Genomic DNA, 7,204 nt, shown 5'->3' on the forward strand with positions numbered 1-7,204 from the left:
AGGGTAAAAATGTTTTGATTTTCATGCTTCTTATCTCACCATCCACTTCAGCTTTTTTTGGCCAAGAGACCGCTATCGATAAGCTGTTTTCTCTTTTCTTGGGGATGAACCAGTGACCTTTCACTTTGGAATCACCTAATAAAGCTCTGAGTTATTGGGGAATGTGAGAACATGTTGTAATTTGTATTAGACAAGAAGAAAGAGTGTTTTCTACCACCAGAAACAAAACAGTAACAATGCAATTACATGACAAGAATCTGCAGAACTGATCATAGGCTGCATAGTCATATGTCACATTTATGTATGAGATAGCCGAGAGGATTGTCTATAGCATGATGGGAGTAGTGGATGGTGAGATATGGAGCCTGAAAAGTGCAAAACATTGTTACCATTTTGCTCATATATATATAAAACAGAGCACCCAATGACTATATAACCTTGTATTCCATTATAAGAATGGAAAGAATTAGAAATGGAAAAGCAAAGGGACAGTTCTTGTTAAGCCCAGAAGTGGCAGGCCAAGAAAATATCAGAAAGGCAGAGAAGAAGAATGGTGAGAACAGTCAAGGACAATCCACAGACCACCTCCAAAGAGCTGCATCATCATCTTGCTGCAGATGGTGTCACTGTGCATCGGTCAGCAATACAGCGCACTTTGCACAAGAAGAAGCTGTATGGGAGAGTGATGAGAAAGAAGCCGTTTCTGCAAGCACACCACAAACAGAGTCACTGCCTGAGGTATGCAAAAGCACATTTGGACAAGCCAGCTTCATTTTGGAAGAAGGTCCTGTGGACTGATGAAACAAAGATTGAGTTGTTTGGTCATACAAAAAGGCGTCCAAAAATAACAGCATTCCAAGAAAAACACTTGCTACCCACTGTAAGATTTGGTGGAGGTTCCATCATGCTTTGGGGCTGTGTGGCCAATGCCGGCATCGGGAATCTGGGTAAAGTTGAGGGTCACATGGATTCCACTCAGTATCAGCAGATTCTTGAGAATAATGTTCAAGAATCAGTGACGAAGTTGAAGTTACGCCGGGGATGGATATTTCAGCAAGACAATGATCCAAAACACCGCTCCAAATCGCCTCAGGCATTCATGCAGAGGAACAATTACAATGTTCTGGAATGGCCATCCCAGTCCCCAGACCTGAATATCATTGAACATCTGTGGGATGATTGGAAGCGGGCTGTCCATGCTCGGCCACTATCAAACTGAACTGAACGCAAATTGTAAAGAGGAATGGTCCAAAATCCCTTCACCCAGGATCCAGGAACTGATTAACAGCTACAGGAAGCAACTAGAGGCAAAAGGAGGAGCTACTAAATATTACTGGCACTTTTCTGTTGAGGTGCCCATACTTTTGCACCGGTCACATTTTGGTGTAATGCATATTACACATTTTCTGTTAGTACAATAAACCTCATTCCAATCCTGAAATATTACTGTGTCCATCAGTTATTAGATATATCAAACTGAAATGGCTGTTGCAAACACCAAAATATTTAGAACAAAAATGATTAAGATTAATAGGGGGCACAAACTTTTTCATAGGACTGTAGATAATAGACATAAAAAATGCAGCAACCGTAGTAGTGTGGGGGATAAGATATATGTAAACTAATTATGTGAAGTTTAAACCTCATTACTGTTATTATCTCCCTATATTATAACTAGAGGGAGGACCCGGCTTCGCACGGGTATATTACATTTTATGTTTGTGTAGTGGCCCCATAAGAAATGTCCAATTTTGCACTGATGTATTTTGTATGTGGTTTGTGTGTATGTCCATAAGCGTCATGTGATTATGTGTATCTCATTTTGGATATCAGTGAAAAACCTGCGATCAGTTGTTATGGCTACCTGGAGTAAAGCTGTATCTAATCCTTCCTCGTGTAGTACTGTGTTTAGAAGCAAGTATCTAATCCTTGTTGGTGTGGTACTGTGTGCAGATGTACATATCTAATCCTCCGGCGTGTGGTACTGTGTGCAGATGTGTGTATCTAATCCTGCCCCGTGTGGCATTGTGTGAAGAGGCACGTATCTAATCCTCCGGTAAGTGAAACTGTGTGCAGACGTGCATATCTAATCTTACGGCATGTGGTACTATGTGCAGACGCGCGTATCTAATCCTCTGGCGTGTGGTACTGTGTGCAGACAGGTGTATCTAATTCTCTGGCGTGAGGTACTGTGTGCAGATGCGCGTATCTAATCCTCCCCGTGTGGTACTGTGTGCTGAGACGCTTATCTAATTATCTGGCATGTGGTACTGTGTGCAAAGGCATGTATCTAATCCTCCAAAGTGTGGTACTGTGTTCAGACGCACGTATCTAATCCTCCCCTGTGTGGTATTGTGTGAAGAGGCGTGTATCTAATCCTACGGCGTGTGGAACTGTGTGTAGACGTGCGTATCTAATCCTACAGCATGTGGTACTGTATGCAGACGCATGTATCTAATCCTATGGCGTGTACAACTGTGTGAAGATGTGCGTATCTAATCGTCTGACATGTGGAACTGTAAGCAGATGCGCGTATCTAATCCTACGGCATGTGGTATTGTGTGCAGACGTGCTTATCTAATCCTCTGGTGTGTGGAACTGTGTGCAGATGCGAGTATCTAATCCTCCCCTGTGTGGTATTGTGTGATGAGGCGCGTATCTAATCCTACAGCGTGTGGAACTGTGTGTAGACGCGCGTATCTAATCCTACGGCATGTGGTACTGTGTGCAGATGCGGGTATCTAATCCTCTGGTGTGTGGTACTGTGTGCTGAGATGCGTATCTAATTCTCTGTTTTGTGATACTGTGTGCAGAGGCATGTATCTAGTCCTCCAAAGTGTGGTACTGTATGCAGACACACGTATCTAATCCTCCCCTGTGTGGTATTGTGTGGAGAGGTGCGTATCTAATCCTATGGTGTGTGGAACTGTGTGTAGATGCGCGTATCTAATCCTACGACATGTGGTAGTGTGTGCAGACACGTATCTAATCCTCCCCTGTGTGGTATTCTGTGAAGAGGCGCGTATCTAATCCTACGGCGTGTGGAACTGTGTGTAGACGCGCGTATCTAATCCTACAGCATGTGGTAGTGTGTGCAGACATGTATCTAATCCTCCCCTGTGTGGTATTCTGTGAAGAGGCAGGTATCTAATCCTACGGCATGTGGAACTGTGTGCAGATGCGTGTATCTAATCCTCTGGCGTGTGGTACTGTGTGCAGACGTGCATAACTAATTCTCCCCTGTGTGGTACTGTGTGCTGAGACGTGTATCTAATTCTCTGGCTTGTGGTACTGTGTGCAGAGGCATGTATCTAATCCTCCAAAGTGTGGTACTGTATGCAGACACACGTATCTAATCCTCCCCTGTGTGGTATTGTGTGAAGAGGCACATATCTAATCCTATGGCGTGTGGAATTGTGTGTAGACGCGTGTATCTAATCCTACGGCATGCAGTACTGTGTGCAGATGCGCGTATCTAGTTCTCTGGCATGTGGTACTGTGTGCAGATGCGCGTATCTAATCCTCCACCATGTGGTACTGTGTGCAGATGCACGTATCTAATCCTCCCCCGTGTGGTACTGTGTGCAGATGCACGTATCTAATCCTTCCCCATGTGGTACTGTGTGCAGACAGGTGTATCTAATCCTCCCCCGTGTGGTACTGTGTGCAGATGCACGTATCTAATCCTTCCCCATGTGGTACTGTGTGCAGACAGGTGTATCTAATCCTCCACCGTGTGGTACTGTGTGCTGAGACGTGTATCTAATTCTCTGGCTTGTGGTACTGTGTGTAGAGGCATGTATCTAATCCTCCAAAGTGTGGTACTGTGTGCAGACACACATATCTAATCCTCCCCTGTGTGGTATTGTGTGAAGAGGCGCGTATCTAATCCTACGGCATGTGGAACTGTGTGTAGACGCGCGTATCTAATCCTACAGCATGTGGTACTGTATGCAGCCACGTGTATCTAATGCTTCGGCGTGTGGTACTGTGTGCAGATGTGCATATCTTATGCTCTGGTGTGTGAAACTGTGTGCAGAAGTGCGTATTTAATCCTCTGGTATGTGGGACTGTGTGCAGACGCGTGTATCTAATCTCTGGCGTGTGATACTGTGTGCTGATCTGTGTATCTAATCCTCTGATGCGTGTATCTCAGTTTGGATATCAGTGTTGGGTTGTGTATGTGGAGTGACCGTGTGTATTGCAGTTGGAATATGAGTGAAAGACTTGCAGGTTTGTATTGGCTAAGGGGGGCATTGTGTTTGGAATGCTGTATCTCAGCAACGCTACGTCCGAGTGAGTTGGAGTCTCATCTTAAACCTTCCCGGATATCTGAAGTATCTCTGTACCAAATTTGGTGAAGATCGGTCCAGTCGTTTGGTTCGCATTAGAGAACAGACAGACAGACAGACAGACAGACAGAAATTCATTTTTATAATACTAGAGGGAGGACGCGGCTTTGCACGGGTAAATTACATTTTATGTTTGTGTAGTGGCCCCATAAGAAATGTCCAATTTTGCACTGGTGTATTTTGTATGTGGTTTGTGTGTGTGTCCATAAGCGTCATGTGATTATGTGTATCTCATTTTGGATATCAGTAAAAAACCTGTTATCAGTTGTTATGGATACCTGGAGTAAAGCTGTATCTAATCCTTCCCCGTGTAGTACTGTGTTTAGACGCAAGTATCTAATCCTTGTTGGTGTGGTACTGTGTGCAGATGCACATATCTAATCCTCCGGCGTGTGGTACTGTGTGCAGATGTGTGTATCTAATCCTCCCCCATGTGGCATTGTGTGAAGAGGAACATATCTAATCCTCCGGTAAGTGAAACTGTGTGCAGACGTGCATATCTAATCTTACGGCATGTGGTACTATGTGCAGACGCGCGTATCTAATCCTCTGGCGTGTGGTACTGTGTGCAGACAGGTGTATCTAATCCTCTGGCGTGAGGTACTGTGTGCAGAGGCATGTATCTAATCCTCCAAAGTGTGGTACTGTGTTCAGACACACATATCTAATCCTCCCCTGTGTGGTATTGTGTGAAGAGGCGCTTATCTAATGCTCTGGAGTGTGGAACTGTGTGTAGACGTGTGTATCTAATCCTACGGCATGTGGTACTGTATGCAGACGCATGTATCTAATCCTATGGCGTGTACAACTGTGTGAAGATGTGCGTATCTAATCGTCTGACATGTGGAACTGTAAGCAGACGCGCGTATCTAATCCTACGGCATGTGGTACTGTGTGCAGACGTGCTTATCTAATCCTCTGGTGTGTGGAACTGTGTGCAGATGCGCATATCTAATCCTCCCCTGTGTGGTATTGTGTGATGAGGCGTGTATCTAATCCTACGGCGAGTGGAACTGTGTGTAGACGCGCATATCTAATCCTACGGCATGTGGTACTGTGTGCATATGCGCGTATCTAATCCTCTCGCGTGTGGTACTGTGTATTGAGACGCGTATCTAATTCTCTGGCTTGTGGTACTGTGTGCAGAGGCATGTATCTAATCCTCCAAAGTGTGGTACTGTATGCAAACACACGTATCTAATCCTCCCCTGTGTGGTACTGTGTGAAGAAGTGCGTATCCAATCCTATGGCATGTGGAACTGTGTGTAGATGCGTGTATCTTATCCTACAGCATGTGGTACTGTGTGCAGACGCGTGTATCTAATCCTCTCTGTGTGGTACTGTGTGCTGAGACGCGTACATAATTCTCTGGCTTGTGGTACTGTGTGCAGAGGCATGTATCTAATCCTCCAAAGTGTGGTACTCTATGCAAACACATGTATCTAATCCTCCCCTGTGTGGTATTGTGTGAAGAGGCATATATCTAATACTACGGCATGGGGTACTGTGTGCAGACGCACGTATCTAATCCTCTGGCATGTGGTACTGTGTGCAGATGTGCGTATCTAATCCTCCCCTGTGTGGTACTGTGTGCAGATGCACATATCTAATCCTCTGGCATGTGGTACTGTGTGCAGATGTGCGTATCGAATCCTCCCCCGTGTGGTACTGTGTGCTGAGACATGTATGTAATTCTCTGGCTTGTGGTACTGTGTGCAGAGGCATGTATCTAATCCTCCCCTGTGTGGTATTGTGTGAAGAGGTGCGTATCTAATCCTACGGCATGTGGAACTGTGTGTAGACGCACGTATCTAATCCTACGGCATGTGGTACTGTGTGCAGACGTGTGTATCTAATCCTCCCTGTGTGGTACTGTGTGCTGAGACGTGTATGTAATTCTCTGGCTTGTGGTACTGTGTGCAGAGGCATGTATCTAATCCGCCAAAGTGTGGTACTGTGTGCAGACACACGTATCTAATCCTCCCCTGTGTAGTATTGTGTGAAGAGGCGCGTAATCCTATGGCATGTGGAACTGTGTGTAGATGTGCATATCTTATGCTCTGGTGTGTGGAGCTATGTGCAGATGCGTGTATCCAATCCTTTGGCATGTGGTACTGTGTGCAGACGCATGTATCCAATCTCCCGGCGTGTGGTACTTTGTGCAGACGCGTGTATCTAATCCTTCGGCATGTGGAACTGTGTGCAGAAGCGCGTATTTAATCCTCTGGTTTGTGGGACTGTGTGCAGACGCGTGTATCTAATCCTCTGGCATGTGATACTGTGTGCTGATCTGTGTATCTAATCCTCTGATGCGTGTATCTCAGTTTGGATATCAGTGTTGTGTTGTGCATGTGGAGTGACCGTGTGTATTGCAGTTGGAATATGAGTGAAAGACTTGCAGGTTTGTAGTGGCTAAGGGGGGGGGGGGGGGGCACTGTGTTTGGAATGCTGTATCTCAGCAACGGTCTGTCTGTGCTCTAATGCGAACCAAACGGCTGGACCGATCTTCACCAAATTTGGTACAGAGATACTTCAGGTATCCGGGAAGGTTTAAGACGAGACTCCAACTCACTTGGACGTACCGTTGCTGAGATACAGCATTCCAAACACAGTGCCCCCCCCCCCCTTAGCCAATACAAACATGCAAGTCTTTCACTCATATTCCAACTGCAATACACATGGTCACTCCACATGCACAATACAACACTGATATCCAAACTGAGATACACGCATCAGAGGATTAGATACACAGATCAGCAAACAGTATCACACTCCAGAAGATTAGATACACGGGTCTGCACACAGTCCCACAAACCAGAGGATTAAATACGCACTTCTGCACACAGTTCCAC

Source organism: Leptodactylus fuscus, chromosome 5, assembly GCF_031893055.1.
Source record: "Leptodactylus fuscus isolate aLepFus1 chromosome 5, aLepFus1.hap2, whole genome shotgun sequence".
NCBI lineage: Eukaryota > Metazoa > Chordata > Amphibia > Anura > Leptodactylidae > Leptodactylus > Leptodactylus fuscus.